This window comes from Curcuma longa, chromosome 12, assembly GCF_044706935.1.
Source record: "Curcuma longa cultivar G26 ecotype Majalengka, Jawa Barat chromosome 12, ITB_CL_G26_1.1, whole genome shotgun sequence".
In the NCBI taxonomy this organism is placed as follows: domain Eukaryota; kingdom Viridiplantae; phylum Streptophyta; class Magnoliopsida; order Zingiberales; family Zingiberaceae; genus Curcuma; species Curcuma longa.
The window spans coordinates 7,499,428-7,519,834 of record NC_133872.1 but is presented as its reverse complement, the minus strand read 5'-3'; the positions used below and the strand labels follow the sequence as shown (position 1 = coordinate 7,519,834).

The window sequence follows — 20,407 nt, the reverse complement described above, 5'->3', positions numbered from 1 at the left end:
TTTTTTGCAACGAATTCTGCGACGGATTTATTGAGTTGCTAAATTGGCAACTAATAATCTTTTCGTCGTAAATTTTGTTGCAGATTAGCGACGAAAGTTGGGTTCGTCCCAAAATTCGTTGCTGATTGGCGACGAAAATTATTCGTCCCAAAAATTCATCGCAAAATCGCTGATTTTTTGTAGTGAGGTTTCGGTAGAGAAGAGGAAAGAAGGGAAAGGAGGTTTCTAAATGCCTTTGGCATTTTTTTCCTCTCATCAATTACTTATAGTGAATGAAGGGAATGGGAGTTTCGGCCATGGAAGCAAATGGCTTCATTACTCATAGTAAATGAAGAGTTATGTGTCTCTTCACTTGGTGTCTCTTCACTTTTCATGGTGCCTCTTCATATGCCTTACACATATCTACAATTTCCCTTATCGTTCTAATAGCACACCCTTGCTAGGGCCCATGGTTACCTCATGCATTCCTAAAGCTTGCCATTACCTAAGGTCCAAGGTTCATTCCTTGGCACCAACATTTTTCTTACTCTTTTTCTTTTTTTTTTTTTGGCAAAGCCCACATAAGGTAAAACCCATCAAGAGTTATGCTATTCTTTTTAATTACATGGAGCCCATTTGATTTTAGGATAAAATGCTATTAGTGATCCATTATGGATTTTTACCATTAAGAACCCATGTAAGGCCCATTAGTACTTACACTAAAATTTTCATAACCTAAGCTATCATTCATGTAGACATGTTCAATATTAAGGAAATATTGAAAGGATTTTAGGGTGTTACATGAGGAACTCATAAGGATTATCATGTAAACCCTGCAATTGCTTATGTTATTAGATCTCAAGAAAAGAAGTAGAACGTGTAGGATCGAAAACATACTAGTGGGGGGGGGGGGTGAATAGCGTGTTTTACGCTTTTCAATTTTTTAATACGATCAAAATTAGAAATACGTGCAGAAGCGAAAAGATACTTGCAGAAGCAGTTGTATTGAAAAACAAAGAAAAAACAGATAACACTTTTATTTACTTGGTTCATAGCCCAAGGCTGCTACTCCAAGGTCCACGGTCCTTGACCGTTTACTGCAGACAAATGCACTAACTCACTTGCCCCTTACGGCAGCAAGTGTAACGAGGTACAAAAATCACAACTTCTAAAAAGCTTGATACAATAAAATTGCAAATAAATAAACTGTTACCAACTTTTGGATTGCTCTGGAACTCCCCAAAAATTGTTCTTGGCGTATCGGCTGGTCTCGGGATGATCTGGATCAAGTACGACACCGATGTCGAGGAAGAAGCACTTGAGAGTCGCGAGAACGGAGCTTGGAATCGAAAGAATGAATGTTGTACGGCTGCTGCTCGCGTCCTTCTTTTATAGCTGACCTGAGTCGACTCAACTGTCCATCTGGGTCGACTCTAGTCGACGTGGCAGATAGAATTCTCCCGCTCGTTATCTGCCTAAGTAGACTCACCTGTCGCCTGAGTTGACTCTAGTCGCCGTGGCGTCAACTCGATAGCTTTTGACCCTGAGTCGACCCAGAGTCCACCTGAGTCGACTCTAGTCTAAGTGGCGGAAAATCATCGCGCTAACTTCCGGGATTCAACTGACTCAGCTGGAGTCGACTCTAGTCTCATCTGGGTCGACTCTAGTGACAAAAATCAGCTTTTGTCCCAGAATTTGCTTTTGATCGATTTTTCAATTCCTGTAAAAATGTTAGCAAATAACATACAAAATAAGATTATTTTTGAGCCAGTTCCTAGAACCAACTCAAGGTCTTAACTGTTGGATCTTTTAAACACGGCTAGACAGGGGGGGTGTGAATAGACGTCCACACTTTTTGCTTCTCTTGCTTAATCTTCGGTTACGCAGCGGAAATAATGACTTGATCACAGACAAATGAAGATCAGCAAGCTAAGACAGGGATTTACAAGGTTCGGAGATAACTTGCTCCTACTCCTCGGTGTGTCCGTAAGGTGGACGACTCCTTGATCTTTCGGCAGATCAAACCCCGGTAACACCGGATAGAGACTTTCTCCTTCTCGGTGGAGGAACCTCTCCACAGTTTTGTCTCAACAGATAATGAAATAAAGCGCAAGACAAAGGAGAACTAATAGGTGCGTCGAAGACTAAGAATGAGAAGAACAACAAAGACCACTTGCAGCTCAAGCCTGTCTCTCCAAAACCAGGACGTTGCACTTCTTCTTCCTCTAGCTTTGACTAGCAAATTGAGCTCAAGATTTTGAACAGCGCTTGCAAAGAATGAACGTTCAAAAGTTGTAAGTATATCTTTTCTCAGCGCCTCTTCAACATCTTTTATAGACCTGCATCCTCGATTACAGTGCCTAACGGACTTCTGCCAAAAGCTGCAGCCACTCTTCCCCGCCAACCGCAGGTACTGCTACCAGCTTGCGTGCGCCGTTTACCTGTAATCCTTTTGCAGAAAAGACTGTTCAAAGATCGCCTTGGAACTTCCACTGTTCGTTTGAAATACTTCTCCTATACCTGTCCCGTATACCTGCACACTCAACAATAGCATTAGAACATTTCAATATTAGGACAGTATGAAAGAAAGCAATCAGTCATGTCCAGAGCTTAGCTACCAAAGCATTCTCAGACTTATCAGGTTCTGAGTCACAAAGACTCCCTGATGATCGAGCTACCAAAGCTCATGGTCTCGAGTCGAGCTACCAAAGCTCTCTCAGACCAAACAGGAGACCGGGCCACCAAGTCCCTCCTCCTAGAATCAAGAGACCGAGTCACCAAGGCCCTCCTCTTGAGATCGAGCTACCAAAGCTCACAGCCACGAGCCGAGCTACCAAAGCTCTCTCGGACCTGTCCCGGCCATTCGCACCAAGCTCCCGGCCTAATCAGGTTCTGAGCCACCTAGGCTCCCTGAGATCGAGCTTATCAAAGCTCTCGGTCCCGAGCCGAGCTACCAAAGCTCTCTCGGACCTGTCCCGGCCACAGCACTAAGCTCTCGGCCAAACCGGTCCTAAGCCACCAAGGCTCCTCCTGGACCATCTGAAGACAAGCCCCAAAGGCTTCTTCAATTCTCTCACGAGCACCAAGTTCCCCGATCCTGAGTCATCGAGACTCCTCCTGTATCGACGAGCTACCAAAGCTCTGTTCATCTGCCACCAATCATTCTATTATCTCGGTCCTAAGCCACCAAGGCTTTTTCTAGACCACCTCGGTCGAGAACTACTAATGTTTTCTCCGATTGTTCATAAACATCAAATTCCCGATTAAACAGACTTCTCAGACCTTCCGAATTTAACTTACGAAGAAATGAATCAGGGGTGATCGACCAGCTGGTCGATCACTAGGGCTGATCGACCGGCTGGTCGATCAGCCCATGCTGATCGACCAGTGAGTCGATCAGCATCCTGGTCCTTTTCTCCTGGACAACTTCCTTGTCACCCGGACATTCTCTGTTCTTCTTCCGTTCTTTCGGCCATTGTTACCATTTCCCCGGCCTCATTGATTCCTACTATGATAGCCTATTTCCCGGGCAAGTACTTATCATAAAAAATCAATTCCCGGGCACTTATTTTCCTCTCTGGGTTATCAAGTCTCTCGGCTCTCTAGACTTCATTCTTCCGACCATGTGATAGTTTACTTTCCTGGATAAATCCATGTCCATATGTCTATTCCCGGGTAACTTCAAATCAGGTATTCTTTGATTCCCGGGATGCCCTCACCCTTGACTCATTCTTCTCGATTAGCAAAGCCCGGACAACATTCTCTTTTACCTTGATCGATCATGGCCAATATAAACCTTTCCCGACCATGTCAGTGTGAATTATTTTCTCCTTCTCCCGATCAAAGTAAACTCAACATTATATGCCTAGCTAGGATATCTATCTCCCGGTCAAACCCGCATACATCTTATACGACCAGAGTAGTTTCTCCATGAGACTCACTCGGTAAATGAAATCTTCTCCTGGTTTCATCTTTAAGTTTATCTTCTTCCCGGGCAAGAGCTTGTTAGTGGAACCTATTCTCGGGCAATCTTTTCTCTCCCGATTAAACCTTCCAGGGTAAGTTTTCTCTCGGTCAATGTAGCATTCTCACGGGAAACTCACCCATCAGTCCAGAATCTAAGAAATCTATTTAGAAACCAGGTAACCCGGGTAAGTTGTCAATTTCCCGGGCGACCTTCAATTTAACTTCTCTAACTTGATTCAATCAGGTAAAGCTAAACTTAAATCATTATTAGTTGATCTAATTAATCTTTGTCAAACATCAAAACAGACTCAGGTCTGACTCGAGTCAGACTCGGGTCTGACTAGGGTTAGACTGCATCAACAATCTCCCCCTTTTTGTTGTTTGACAACCCGATTTAAGTTTAGTCAGGGAAGGTCTTTGATACCCCGAGTAACTCGGGTAGATCTTTAACATCTCTCCCCTTTTACCAAATTCTCTTCCCCTTAACCACTTCTCTCCCCCTGAACATGTTAAATCTAACCTGGGTAACTTTCCCTTCTTTCCCCCTTTATGTTTTAAATAAAGCTGGGTAAGTTGTTTTCACTTTTGGTTAAAGTGGAGTGTTTCAGTTTTAGTCCAGATCCAGATGGAGTACTTCTAAACTTAACCAGTTTAGCTAAACTTAACCAACCTCTCCCCCTTTGTCAAACACCAAAAATATAGGGGAGAAAAATATTTTAGGGATAGACTAAAAATCCTCCCCCTTAAATATATACTCACATTCTCCCCCTTAATCGTTATCCATTAAATAGGTCGATCTGGGTTAGACTAATCAACGCATGAAACGATTAATGCTTTTCTTTTAATGCAATACGAATACTAACACATGAGTATACTAATCATAGTAGAGATACGCAGAAAAAAAATAAGCAGTCAAAGCAGTTATACAAAGTGAAACAAAGCATGCATGGTAGTCATACAAGAAGAAACAAACAGTCAAAGCAGTCATCATCCATACTCCTAGGGGATCTACATCATGTAATCAGGTGGCGGCGGATCATCACTCGGAGGAGGAGCGCCATGGCTGGCCATCCAAGAGTGCATCATGTCATAGATCTTGGTCTGGCGCTGACCGAAGGTAGTGAACTGGCTCTCCAGGGCGGTGAAGCGGCGATCGATCAACTGAAGTCCTGTGTCCAGCCGCTCTCCGAGAGACTGTATCTGTGCCTGTAGGTCGGGGCCACCATAATCCGGATCAGCAGCCTCCTCCTCCTCTTCTGCATCTGCGGGGTCCTCGTCCTCAAAATCCTCAGGTAGCTCAGCAGGTGCAGCAACCTGTCGAGGCAACTGACCTACATCCCTACCATCCGCCCACTGAAGCACCCCATGTCTAACAACCATCTTGGACTTCGTAACAGACGAAAGTCTAAGCCGGGAATACTTTGCAGTCAGCCGCTCTATCTTCCCCTGGGATATATCTATACCGACCGACTCTAGCCACCTAGTGATAATATGCCCAAAGGGCATGTAGACCTTGTTGTTCACAGGTTGGCTATGATGAACAATGGAACAATACACATGCTCGGCTATATCAATATCTAGACGCTGGTGCAGAGCATAGAGCATGAATAAGTGAGGAGGCCGGATGATAGCTAGTCCACGGGAGGGGATCGGTAGAAGACAGTGGACTATGACTTTAAACAAGACATAGTCCGGAGCTGACAAAGCCAGGGCAGGGAATGCAGAAGAAGAGCCCAAAAATCGATCGGGACGAGGACGATGGAAGAAATGCTGATGCATGTGGTCGACAGTGATATGCTCAAATGGAGGTGAGGGCTAACACAGGTGGAGGTAAATGAGGAAAACATAAATGAGGAAAATATGAAAATTCTACCTCCGACGGTCGACAGCCAAGAAACTCACGAAGTATGGGATAAGTGAATTCTAGTGATTTCTTGGCGACTCGTGTCTTAAAATTGACTGCATCATTAGTTTGCAGATTATTATAGAATTCTGCTACCAAGTCAATGTTGACATGCTGAGTGCAATAAACCAGAGAATGCAGCCTATAATGCTCAATGATATCAAACGTGTTAGGACACAAATCATGTATGAATTCGCGGTCAACATACCGCGGAGTAATAGTCTCGAATGAATGGTTGCTAAAGGACCATTCTAGGTAGGCATTAGGGAATCTAGAGCTCTGGGGAGGCTGACGTCTAGAGGGGGATGTAGGCTGAGGTGGACCCCGGGAAGATCCTTCCCCTGGTCCGGCCTTAGTCTTCTTTCTATATGTGGGTATATGACAAGGTGAATATTTTCGGATATGTACATGGTCAAGGTTTAGGCCAGAATTGGTTACCCACACCTCGGACAGAGACACAAACATTATAAGATCAGTAGCAAGATAATTAGAATAATAAACAATAATGGTAGATTGAATGCTATACCGAGGTCCCATTGTGAGTGAGCTCAAGAAGGAATGTTGGTCAGAAAGAGTTGATGGCTTGGCCGACTGAATGTCGAGCTAATAACCTTCTGCCGGGCAGAGAGTTACAAGGGTGGAGGTGCCCGGGCTTTTGAGAAGAACTGATTTGCTGTAGATGATCGGGAATGAGGACAAGCACCCGATCAAGTGTCTGTCATCGAGGCTCAGAAAGACTTCAAAGGACTTTGGAGATCCTGTTGACCGGGAGAGATGAGGTTGTGGTCGGCACCAACAGATCTGGATAAATGAGGTGGTAGCCGAGAGGCAGAGAAGGAGAGCCGGTCAGACTTTGGCCGAGAGGAAGACCTCTTTAACTGACGGAGATGCCCGGAAGTGAGAAAATGGGTAGCCGGCAGTGTATGTTCGGTAACCCCCACCAAGCCGAGAGTAAAGAACTCTGCCGAGGAAGAAAGATCTCGGCTGATAAGGGAGCCGAGCCGGTTGTTCGTGCGATGAGCACAGCAGTAAGAGACCGTGAGAGGAAGAAATGAAGCCGGGAAGGAATTCAGCCTTGAGTCGAGAGTTTGTGTTGAAAGAGGAAGAAGCCGAGAGTTGAGTCACGGGAAAGAAAGATGAGTCACGAGTCTACAGTAGTTAAGGGTTAGGGAGGTGTGTAGAGGGGTTGACCAATTTATCCCGACCCGGATCGAGGGGCCAGCTGGTCGATCGACCACCGATCGACCAGCTGGTCGATCAGCCCTGATCGACCAGCTGGTCGATCAGGAATCTGATCGACCAGCGGTCGATCTGGCTTAGACGTGCTTTTCATTTCCTTCTTTCTACCATATTTCCTACTTGTTTGATTATAACTCTCCTACATGTTTGATTATAACTCGAGATCCTAAATTCCTTCCTTTACTCTTAAAACTTAGAATGATTAAATCGTATCAAATATTGAAGGTCCAATCAAATTAATGATTGGAATGTACAAGCACGATCTAGGAACCAAATACACATGTATTATGCATTGGTCTTTCTCGTGCTTGATTATTAGTGTATCATCAACCTCATTATACAAGGAATGCATTATACATTTCAGACAATTTGGTTGATCCTAACATCTCACCCCATTTCTAGCAATACAAAAACGAGTCGAGCTACCAAAGCTCTCTCAGACCAAACAGGAGACCGGGCCACCAAGTCCCTCCTCCTAGAATCAAGAGACCGAGTCACCAAGGCCCTCCTCTTGAGATCGAGCTACCAAAGCTCACAGCCACGAGCCGAGCTACCAAAGCTCTCTCGGACCTGTCCCGGCCATTCGCACCAAGCTCCCGGCCTAATCAGGTTCTGAGCCACCTAGGCTCCCTGAGATCGAGCTTATCAAAGCTCTCGGTCCCGAGCCGAGCTACCAAAGCTCTCTCAGACCTGTCCCGGCCACAGCACTAAGCTCTCGGCCAAACCGGTCCTAAGCCACCAAGGCTCCTCCTGGACCATCTGAAGACAAGCCCCAAAGGCTTCTTCAATTCTCTCACGAGCACCAAGTTCCCCGATCCTGAGTCATCGAGACTCCTCCTGTACCGACGAGCTACCAAAGCTCTGTTCATCTGCCACCAATCATTCTATTATCTCGGTCCTAAGCCACCAAGGCTTTTTCTAGACCACCTCGGCCGAGAACTACTAATGTTTTCTCCGATCGTTCATAAACATCAAATTCCCGATTAAACAGACTTCTCAGACCTTCCGAATTTAACTTACGAAGAAATGAATCAGGGGTGATCGACCAGCTGGTCGATCACTAGGGCTGATCGACCGGCTGGTCGATCAGCCCATGCTGATCGACCAGTGAGTCGATCAGCATCCTGGTCCTTTTCTCCTGGACAACTTCCTTGTCACCCGGACATTCTCTGTTCTTCTTCCGTTCTTTCGGCCATTGTTACCATTTCCCCGGCCTCATTGATTCCTACTATGATAGCCTAATTCCCCGGGCAAGTACTTATCATAAAAAATCAATTCCCGGGCACTTATTTTCCTCTCTGGGTTATCAAGTCTCTCAGCTCTCTAGACTTCATTCTTCAACCATGTGATAGTTTACTTTCCCGGATAAATCCATGTCCATATGTCTATTCCCGGGTAACTTCAAATCAGGTATTCTTTGATTCCCGGGATGCCCTCACCCTTGACTCATTCTTCTCGATTAGCAAAGCCCGGACAACATTCTCTTTTACCTTGATCGATCATGGCCAATATAAACCTATCCCGACCATGTCAGTGTGAATTATTTTCTCCTTCTCCCGATCAAAGTAAACTCAACATTATATGCCTAGCTAGGATATCTATCTCCCGGTCAAAACCGCATACATCTTATACGACCAGAGTAGTTTCTTCATGAGACTCACTCGGCAAATGAAATCTTCTCCTGGTTTCATCTTAAGTTTATCTTCTTCCCGGGCAAGAGTTTGTTAGTGGAACCTATTCTCGGGCAATCTCTTCTCTATCTTAAGTTTATCTTCTTCCCGATTAAACCTTCCGGGGTAAGTTTTCTCTCGATCAATGTAGCATTCTCACGGGAAACTCACCCATCAGTCCAGAATCTAAGAAATCTATTTAGAAACCAGGTAACCCGGGTAAGTTGTCAATTTCCCGGACGACCTTCAATTTAACTTCTCTAACTTGATTCAATCAGGTAAAGCTAAACTTAAATCATGATTAGTTGATCTAATTAATCTTTGTCAAACATCAAAACAGACTCAGGTCTGACTCGAGTCAGACTCGGGTCTGACTAGGGTTAGACTGCATCAACATTAACTTCAGGTTTCCAGTGAAACCCTAGGTTAGACCAACGCCTACGTTCCCCTTAGGAACATGTCCTCACTCACTCCACTCAAGAGAATTTACCAGATGCCAACTGAGTCCTCCTGACTCGTTGGACTTTTGCTCGGCTCTGTCCTCGGCTCCTAGGGTTTGTGCTGCGGCTCGATCCTTCCCGACCAGTCCAGTCTTCTGCTGCGACTCGATCCTTCCGGATCAGTCCAGTCTTCTGTTGCGGTTTGGTCCTCCTGACCAACCCAGACTTCTACTGCGGCTTGGTCCTCCTAACCAGCCCAGACTTCACCTGGTGTTTTTGACTTTGCCAAGACTTCATTGCCTAGTCTCCACTAGGACTTTGTCAAACTTGTGCTCCCTGCACACTTAGATTAACATATCAGTCCAACATACACACTTAACTTAAACCTAGTTCCATTATCAAAACTCAGGTTTGATCTGCTGGTGCTCCCTGCACCAACAATCTCCCCCTTTTTAATTACGGCAATTTAAAGTTTCAAGTTAAGTTAAAATCATATTTAGGCTTTAAAACAATAAGTCCAGTAATATTCATAATTGAACTTCACAAACCAGTTTGAAAAACAAATTTACAAAAACATGCAAGTGTGATTTTCAAACTCCCCCTGAATTCATGCTTAAATAACTTTTAGTTCTCCCCCTGAATTCAATCCTCTTATCTTTCTCCCCCTTTAACAGATAAAAACCTTTGAAAGTTTTTGAAAAATTATTGATAGTTTGAAGCCAAACAAGTTAAGTTTTGAAACCCAAGCTTGTTTTAAAAATCTTGAATTCTCCCCCTTTGAAAAACAAGTTTACCTTTTGAAACCCAAGTTTGAAAATCCAAATTTTTGAACCCGCAATTTTTTTTAAAACCTTGAATTACTCTCTCCCCCTTTGACATAATCAAAAAAAATATTCTAAGTGTGTTGAGTCCAAGCTAAGCTTAATCATAATAAAAATACTTTAAAAAAAAATTTTCCTTGGGGCGCGTGTTCAACTTAGGTTTTAGCTAACTACTAAAAAGTAAAAGCTTGACCCAGTTAGCCAAGTGTAAGTGTATCAACCCAATTTAGAAGGTAAACTTTTCTTCTTGAAACACTTAACTTAATCAATATGTGTTTAAAGTCTAAGTAAGGTTTGATGCACTAACTTAAGCATCTTGATACTTAGACTAGAGGCCTATGCATCTCACACCATTCTCTGTTTAACAAACACAATCAAGGTATCTAGTGTGCTTTGTGAGATGCCCACCTAAATCTATAGGATCATGCTTTCTAGGAGATTGCACCTAGTCTAAGGCAAAAACATTCCTTTCTTATATTTGAAAAATGAAGTTTAAAAGAAACTATAAATTTTTTAAAAAATAGGTAAAAGTTTTGAAATTTATTTTTGAAAATAAATGAGTTTTGAAAGTTTTATTTTACTACTCTACCAAGCATAAACCTAACTTCATATAACAACAACAATAATTGATGAAGATATGAAAAGAATTGCAATAAGTAAACTATACAAGCAAATCAAGTCAAGCATCCAACCGAGTGTATCAGACCAAGTCAACAGACAGATCAAAAGAAGTCTAACAACCAGACAAGTTAAATAGCAATATCCAAGAGGTAAGTCTACTAAGGAGGTGGTGGTGGTGGTAGCTGCATCGCTCTCAGTAACTGAAGCATCTCAGCCATACTAGCAGCCTGTGCATCCAGGTGTCTAATCACCGTCTGCAGAGTCTCCTATATCCTATCTAATCTCTGGTCAGTCGTCATGGGTGGAGGTGGAGCAGGTATATCAAGCAGATCCAGTAGTGCCTCGATCTCTACTCCAAGGTCTATGTCCTCTCCTGCTAGACTTGGCTGTGGCTGAGGTGGCTGATCTAGAGGTTGCTGAGGCTGTGGCTGCCTCCATGATAGTCTCCCCTCATCATCTATATCCACATGTCCTAGGTTAATATGTCTAGATCCTATACTGTCATAGATCTCACCAACAGTGGTGTCTATCCTAAGGGAACTGAATATATCAGTCAAAATGTGACAGTATGGCATGTGGACCCGCCTACTTGTGACAATGGATGCTGCATACTCTATGACATGAAATATCAAAAGGCCTAAATCAATAACTTGGAGCTCAGTCATGTTGGAAAAAGTATGTGTACATGACATCTAAAGTGATGTCACCATAGGGATCATCAAATGGCATACTGGTGTGTGGGTAGATAACAAAGGTGGATTATGAAGGTCTGAATCCTATAAATGTGTTTATCATGGTAGGTGTGATGGATATGGTCCTACGCCCAACTCTAGATGTGATAGTATGATCATCTAGCAGGTCAAGGTCGTTGTAGAATTTTGAACACAAGGTTGTGTTCACAGAAGTGGTGTAAAATACCAACCTATCTAGATGGTAGTGTGTGATAGCTTGCATGGATAGGGGACAGGATCGGACAAAGAATCCTCTATCTAAAGACCTACAAGGTAGTGCTATGTAGGTGGTCTCCTCAAACTGAAGCCTAAGTCCCTCAGTTGGAAACCTAGGGTCTATAGAGGAGGTACTACTGGAGGCAGCTTCTCTCGCTCTCCTAGCTCGTCTAAAGAATACAGATATTTAACTAATAATGAAAAAAATAAAAACATATAGTAAAAGATTAAGTTTAGTATGTTACTTGGGGGCCATTTTGAAGATTGGAATTCTTCCTACAATTTTTTAGGTTAATTAAATTTTTTAAAAATAAATTTTAAGTTAATTAAATTTTTAAAAATAATTTTTAAGTTAATTAAAATTTTTAAAATAATTTTTAAGCTAATTAAAATTTTAAAATAATTTTTTTAAGTTAATTAAATTTTAAAATAATTTTTAAGTTAATTAAAATATTATTTGTTGGGTTCATTTAAAAATATTTTTACCTATTCATTTCACCCAGTATAGATAATCAATCAGTGATCCTATGGGTTCATTGTGAGATAATTTTCTAATTTTATCTTGGTTTATTGTGAGAGGTATCTATATTTGATTAACCTTGAGTTAGATTCAGGTTTAACTGTCAATTGATTAAATACACATTTTAAAGATTGATCTCCAAGCAGTGGCGAGGCACAGAGGCCTTCTTGGATATCGGAGCAACGACCACTTTCTAAGACAAGATCAATTTAAGAAATTGTATATTTAACCAATTTATTGATAAACCTTAGTCTAACTAGTCTAGGATGTGGCGAGGTAGCTTCGGTCAGTTTGGTTTGACTAAGTGAATCAATTCAGGTACTTCTTATTTTTCTTGATCACTTAACCTAACTTTCCCTGACGTACTATCATCTCGCCCCACCCTGGTACTAGGTTGGCAAGTATTAATCAAATAGTTAGTCCTTAGTCTAACCTAATTTTCTATTGTTTAAAAAAAAATTCTAGGTTAAGCATGTAATTAAGCAAAGAGATTTGGTTCCCCTGAGATCATGCCCCTTGATTGGTCAAATCAAGTGAACCTGATCCTTGGGAACCAAGTATTGGTTCAGTCTGACTAGATTAACTAGTCGTGACTTCGGAACCCACGCTTGGACTCGTGTTCGGGAAGGAGAATTTATTGGAGATAATCCATTACAACATTGGTCAAGGAATAAGGTAATTTGTACCTTAGATATTATTAATCCTGATTTAACTATACAGGATAAACCTTTGAAGCACATCACACCGGCAATGGAGGCGTCATTCAAAGCTCATATTGATATTCTTTTAAAACTCAAGGTAATTCGTCCGAGTAACAGTCGACACCGCACAATGTCTTTCATTGTTCAATCAGGCACCACTATAGATCCTGTTACTAGTCAAGAAAGAAAAGGAAAAGAACGGCTTGTATTCAATTACAAGACGTTAAATGATAACACTCACAAGGATCAGTATTCTTTACTAGACATTAACTTAATCTTGAAGAAAATTGGTGGTAGCCGAATATTTTCAAAATTTAACTTGAAATCCGATTTTCATCAAGTCATGATGAATCCTGAATCGGTACCTTGGACTGCTTTTCTGGTCCCTCAAGGATTATTTGAATGGCTAGTCATGCCATTTGACTTGAAAAATGTCCCTCCCATCTTTCAGCGAAAGATGGATAATTGTTTTAAGGAGTGCGAGGATTTCTTAGTCATCTATATTGATGACATACTGGTTTTCTCTCCCACCGAGGAAATGCATATACAACATTTAACTCAGACATTAGATATTTGTCAGAAAGAAGGGCTTATACTCTCTCCTACAAAGATGAAGATTGCACAACCAGAGATGGAGTTTCTTAGTGCTGTTGTAGGAAACAGAAAGATTAAAATGCAACAGCATATCATAAAGAAAATTCTAGATTTTGATGAGGAAAAGTAACAAACCCTGAACGGATTAAGATCATGGCTAGGTATCCTGAACTATGCCAGATCTCACATTAAGAATCTGAGTGAGCTATTGTGTCCATTATATTCCAAGACATCTGTAACGCCCGCCCTTACGTGGGCCCTTGACTTTATTTACATGGTGACTAATTAGGCACTAGACAGCAGATAAAGTAGGAATCAAGGACAATAATGTGTGTCCTAGATACCTCTTTATTTCATTCGGTGCTTTGGCCACTTCTTCCACGGACCCCTCAATCTGATGGAATAATGCCACTTGGTCCTCTGAAATTGATACAACCACCGTCAGATGATGGACCAGTCTTGATAATGCGTCAGCCAGCTCATTGTTGGCACCATCGATGTGTTCCAGCTTGATTTCCACTCCAGTACCTGTCATATAGTCCAAAAATGAAATCCACCTTATCCGGGATGGTTTATTCTGAACCGTTTTGTTGAAGAATTTAATGATTGCATGGCAGTCCGTTCTCAATGTTATTTCTTTCTGGTCCAGGTAATGTATTTTCATGGCCGAGAGAGCCTCTATACAGGCGTAGATCTCAGCGTCTATTGTGGACTTGATGACTGGGAATTTCTCGCTGGCATATGCACAAATTTGCTCAGAACTTCTTGGGTCAAATTTTGATTTTTTTTTCCATTTGCAGAAACCTCCCCATCCTTCCATGCATCCGTCGGTTTCAATAATAATGTATGCATCTGGTGGTGACAATTCCAGATCAGGCAAATCTTTTACTATTCCTCGGATCCTTTTCACAATTTCCAAATCTAAGTTTTTAAAGCGCCGATCACCATGTGGAGATGTCTTGGAATATAATGGACCCAATAGCTGACTCAGATTCTTAATATGAGATCTGGCATAGTTTAGAATACCTAGCCATGATCTTAATCCCTTCAGAGTTTGTAACTTTTCCTCATCGAAATCCAGAATTTTCTTAATAATATGCTGTTGCATTTTAATCTTTCTATTACCCACAACAGCACCAAGAAACTCCATTTCTGGTTGAGCAATCTTCATCTTCGTAGGAGAGAGTATAAGACCTTCCCTCTGGCAGATATCCAGTGTCTGAGTTAGATGTTGTATATGCATCTCCTCAGTAGGAGAGAAAACCAATATGTCGTCAATGTAGACGACCAAGAAATCCTCGCACCCTTTAAAACAATTATCCATCTTTCGTTGAAAGATGGTAGGGGCGTTCTTTAAGCCAAACGGCATGACTAACCATTCAAATAGTCCCTGGGGGACTAGGAAAGCAGTCCATGGTACCAATTCAAGGTTCATCATGACCTAGTGAAAACCAAACTTCAGGTCAAATTTTGAGAATATTCGGCTACCACCAATTTTCTTTAAGATTAAGTTAATTCCCGGCAAAGAGTACTGATCCTTATGAGTGTTGTCATTTAACGTCTTGTAGTTGAATACAAGCCGTTCCTTTCCTTTCTTCTCTTGACCAGTAACAGGATCTACAGTCGTGCCCGATTGAACAATGAAAGCCATAGTGCGGTGCCGACTATTACTCGGGCGGATTACTTTGAGTTTTAAAAGGGCGTCAATATGGATTTTAAATGACGCCTCCATTGCCGGTGTAATATGCTTCAAGGGTTTATCCTGTATAGTCAAGTCAGGATTAATAATATCTAAGGTACAGATTACCTTGTTCCTTGACCAATGTTGCAATGGACATCCTCGATGAATCTTGCTTCCTTCAATCTTTGCATTAATGGTGCAAAGTGCATCTTGAAATCAGTACTAATTAAGACTTGATTTTGTACAGATAAATCCAGGTTCAGACTAATCAAGTCTTCTTCTTCCATTTCTAGTTCAGGGATAGCATAGGCGGAAACCTGTACTTCAGGTGTAGTATTAATAGTGGTAATTTCTTTATAGAAAGTTACCTCGGTTCCCTGTATGCGGAGCCCTCCAGCCATGGACTTAATAAAGTTGCAACCCAACAACATTTGAATTCCATCCTTCAGGTTCATGTCTAGCTGGTAAGTAAAGGGTATTATGAATTTATGGGTTGCAATAGACATAAGCCCATTCTTCACCTTCATTGATGTCTCTTGCTGAGAATTAATTTCAGAGAATACCACTTTATAATTTATGGGCTCGAAGGCTGCTTCAGGTAAAGCCTTCTTACAGATGCAACATGTAGTCGCTTTCGTATCCAGTATTGCCTGGATCTTTGTATCTAGGACACCTGGTATATGGAAGATAATTTTCATATTGTATAATCTATTGATTAGAGATCGTATCGGTGCTGCAAAGGAAAACTCTTCACTGGTTGATGGCTCAGTTGAGCCAAAAGCTCCTTCACCTCTAGTCGTTTGACCAAGATCAAATACTTCTCTGACTGGTGGAGTCATGATTTTCTCAAATATAAGCTGTGCTACGCATCCTTCCTTTTCTACAGAAATAAGTAGATCAGAATAATTTTGAATAAGGATGTGGACTTCACCTCGGTAGTCAGAGTCAATTACGCATACACCAATCTCAATTCCTAATTTGAGTGCAGACCCAGATCTTGGTGCAATCCTCACGTAATATCCATCAGAGAATTCCAGTGCCAAGCCTGTCTTGGCCAAATATTGCTTCTTTGCTGGAATCTGGATATCCTCATCCAAGAAGATATCATAGCCTGCTGCGCCACTGGTCCTTCTGGTAATTTTGACAAACAAGTCAGCTTTTTAATATGCAAAAATTGGGTTGACCGAAACTTGTACTAGGCTCCACCATTGCTTCCTTCGGCAATAATTCATCATAGTCCTATTGAAGAGCATTAATGTCAAGAGACTTGCCTTTTATTTCTTTCTCCACGGTGTTGCGCAAATTAGTGGAATCCAGTAGCTCCTGGATCATTTGCTCAATTTTTGCCTAGCACCACTGCTGCCTTCTGTATCTCTTCCACGCGCGCCATCGCAACGATGACCGAGTCCATACTTCTGGCGATGGAAGAAGATGAACAGCTCCGGCGTAGGACGACGACAGGAGAGAAGGTGACCGAGCAGAAGAAGGCCCGTGGGCCTTGTACTGTTCCGAAAGCCATCTTGGCACCTGCAAATCCAATCGCGGCCTAGAGAGCAAGCCCGACCCGAATCAAACCTGAACAGGGAAGGCTAAGGAGACGGCGTTTTCGTTGGAATCCTGTGTAAGAGGAAACGGAAAGCGACTGCGACAGATGCCGTGAAGATTGGTGATGGAGTTGCTGGTCTGTTAGGCAAGAATCAGCAACGGCTTCGTACAGCCAGCCGACCGAAGGCTGTACCCTATCAGAGTCAATAATGGAGCATGGTGGACCCGGATTCCCAGCGTATCCTCGTGTTAGTGTCGGGCCAATGTGTAAGTGTCCCTCCTTTTGCTTTTGTCGTATCGAACAGTATGCTTGAAAAACACCCAAAGGTGGTCTGCCCATGTGTCATATTGTTCAACAGGGGTCCACTTGGATTCCTTATTTTGTAAAACTAGTGGTGCTCACGGTTTTGAGCCCATGATTTTGTCAAAGTGGTGTTGTCCCGCCACTTGTCTGAGTCGGTGACTTAGAGGAGAAGAAAAGAATCTCCGCATGTGACGATGGGGCCCAATGAACACCCGATATGTAATGATCACCCTTTTCTTTCTCTATTTAAGTCTGTTTGTAATGGGTTGCAAGGTAGACGAGCAATACTCGTGCCTTACTTCCCTCTGTTAATAAAGTGCTTGCTTCGTTTGTCTCTCCACTTGTCTTCCCCTTCTCCGATTGTTTTAGTATCGCCCTTCGTTCTCGGCTCAGGATGGAGCCAACACCTAGGGCCAAGAACAATCAGAGGGATCGCCCTTCGTTCTCGGCTCAAGATGGAACCAACACCTAGGGCCAAGAACAATCGGAGAAGGGGATGACAAGTGGAGAGACAAACGAAGCAAGCACTTTATTAATAGAGGGAAGTAAGGCACGAGTATTGCTTGTCTACCTTGCAACCCATTACAAACAGACTTAAATAGAGAAAGAAAAGGGTGATCATCACATGCCGGGTGCTCATTAGGCCCCATCGTCATATGCGGAGATTCTTTTCTTCTCTTCTAAGTCACTGACTCAGACATGTGGCGGGACAGCACCACTTTTTACAAGACAAGTGGCAGGACAACACCACTTTGACAAAACCGTGAGCACCACTGGTTTTACAAAACCAGGAATCCAAGTGGACCCCTGTTGAACAATATGACACATGGGCGGTCACCTTTGGGTGCTTTTCAGGCACACTGTTCGATACGACAAAAGCAAAAGGAGGGGCACTTACATGTTGGCCCAACACTTACACGAGGATATGGTGGGAATCCGGGTCCACCATGCTCCATTATTGACTCTGATAGGGTACAGCTATCGGTCGGCTGGTTGTACGGAGTCGTTGCTGATTCTTGCCTGACGGACCAGCTACTCCGTCACCAATCCTCACGGCGTCTGTCGCGGTCGCTTTCCGTTTCCTCTTTTGCACATTGGATTCCAATGAAAACGCCGTCTCCTCAACCTTCCCTGTTTGGGTTGATTCGGGCCGAGCTTGATCCTCTGGGCTGCGATTGATTTGCAGGTGCCGAGATGGCTTTTGAAACAGTACAAGGCCCACGGGCCTGCTTCTGCTCGGTCACCTTCCTTCTCTCTTGTCGTCGCCCTACGCTGGAGCTGTTCATCTTCTTTCATCGCCAGAAGTATGGTCTCAGCCGTCGTTGCGGTGGCGCGCGTGGAAGAGATACAGAAGGCAGCAGTGGTGCTAGGCCACCACTTCCCTGGTAGGAAAAAGGATAAAGATCGCTCTGATACCAGGTAGGAAAAAGGATCACCCTTCGTTCTCGGCTCAGGATGGAGCCAAGAACAATCGGAGAAGGGGAAAACAAGTGGAGAGACAAACGAAGCAAGCACTTTATTAACAGAGGGAAGTAAGGCACGAGTATTGCTCGTCTACCTTGCAACCCATTACAAACAATCTTAAATAGAGAAAGAAAAGGGTGATCATCACATGCCGGGTGCTCATTAGGCCTCATCATCACATGCGGAGATTCTTTTCTTCCCCTCTAAGTCACCGACTCAGACAAGTGGCGGAACAACACCACTTTTTACAAGACGAGTGGCGGGGACAACACCACTTTGACAAAACCGTGAGCACCACTTGTTTTACAAAACCAGGAATCCAAGTGGACCCTTGTTGAATAGTATGACACATGGGCGGCCACCTTTGAGTGTTTTTCATGCACACTGTTCGATACGACAAAAGCAAAAAGAGGGGCACTTACACATTGGCCCGACACTAACACGAGGATACGTCGGGAATCCGGGTCCACCATCCTCCATTATTGACTCTGATACGGTACAACCTTCGGTCGGTTGGCTGTACGAAGTTGTTGCGATTCTTGCCTGACGGACCAACAACTCCATCACCAATCTTCACGGCGTCTGTCGCGGTTGCTTTCCGTTTCCTCTTTTGCACATGATTCCAACAAAAACGTCGTCTCCTCAGCCTTCCCTGTTCAGGTTTGATTCGGGCCGGGCTTGCTCTCTGGGCCGCGATTGGATTTGCAGGTGCCGAGATGGCTTTCGGGACAATACAAGGCCCACGGGCCTGCTTCTGCTCGGTCACCTTCTCTCCTAGCGTTGCCCTACGCCGGAGCTGTTTATCTTCTTCCATCGCCAGAAGTATGGACTCAGTTGTCGTTGCGGTGGCGCGCGTGGAAGAGATACAGAAGGCAGCAGTGGTGCTAGGCCACCACTTTCCCCGCCACCTTCCGAAAATGGATGGGACATCCATTTATTTGTCGGCAAACAGTCGGGATCTTCCGGCGGTTCATCATCCCATCGTGGAGATTCGCCAGCCAGTCTATAGAGTTGGCATGCTGCAGACTCATCGGCTGCTTCACAGGAGCAGGTCGTGGCTGTCTCCCATGAAGATTTTGACTCCTCGGTAGATGCAGTCTCCCATGAAGATGAAAATGTTCTAGAGGAAGACCTGCAAGAGTCAGTGCAATCAGTGGAACCAGAGCGATTTTTACCTGATTCATGGCTGGCCACTGAGTTGATATCGTCGTCTGTCTCCCAGTCGGACGAAGTACGACTTTCTTCGGATGTAGAGCGCGAGGAAACTTCGTCTGATCCGGATGCTGAAGCGTGCTGGCAGAGACAATCGGGCTGTGATTGTGTTTCATCAGATGAGGCTAATGACGCTTCATATGCACAACAACCCCTGCCTGGCTATTGTGGAGATGAGCCTTCGTAAGGATATTCGCTATAATCCACACTTCTTCCCTCATCGTAGTCTGGGTCGCTCCAGACCTCGATGGACGCTCGATCGTTGTAGAAACCACTTGTTGGATAATTAAAAGCATACGGTTGGTCTTCACCATCCGAGTAGTAATAGTAGGATCCTTCCATACCTACGTGATGGTCGTGAACAAAGGTTGAGCTGAACGGGTCTGCGCTTGATGTGGTCACCAACGTTAAAGGCGAAGTCTACTAACCGTCGAACTCCCCGAAGGACATCAGGCGACAAAAGACGTAACCGCCGTAAGACGCAGGTGGCGCAGCAGGGAGAAGTTGAGTCCCTGGACATTTGCCTATCTAATCCTAGATTTTTCTTCTTACATCCTTTAACCTCATTTGTCATTCTTTTAGGGTCTTTTCACCTGATCAAGTCTTAACCTTAAAATTTTATTTCCTTTCTCTAGAGCTGTAATTCTTGATTATCCATATCTAGCTTGATCATTTCTTTTTCTAGGCATGTGTCTAGTTTTCTTGGGATTCTTCGTTAGAGTATTTTCTACTTTCCTATCCTTAGATGGGGTAGTTATAGCATGAGATGATATATAATTATCTTTAGAATTATCATGCTT

At 43.4% G+C, this 20,407-nt stretch overlaps 1 pseudogene; it reads right to left on the bottom strand.

Moving 5' to 3' along the window:
* Positions 1 to 10,905: 10,905 nt before the first annotated feature.
* LOC141843371 (uncharacterized) lies at positions 10,906 to 16,414 on the bottom strand (annotated as a pseudogene).
* Positions 16,415 to 20,407: the final 3,993 nt, after the last annotated feature.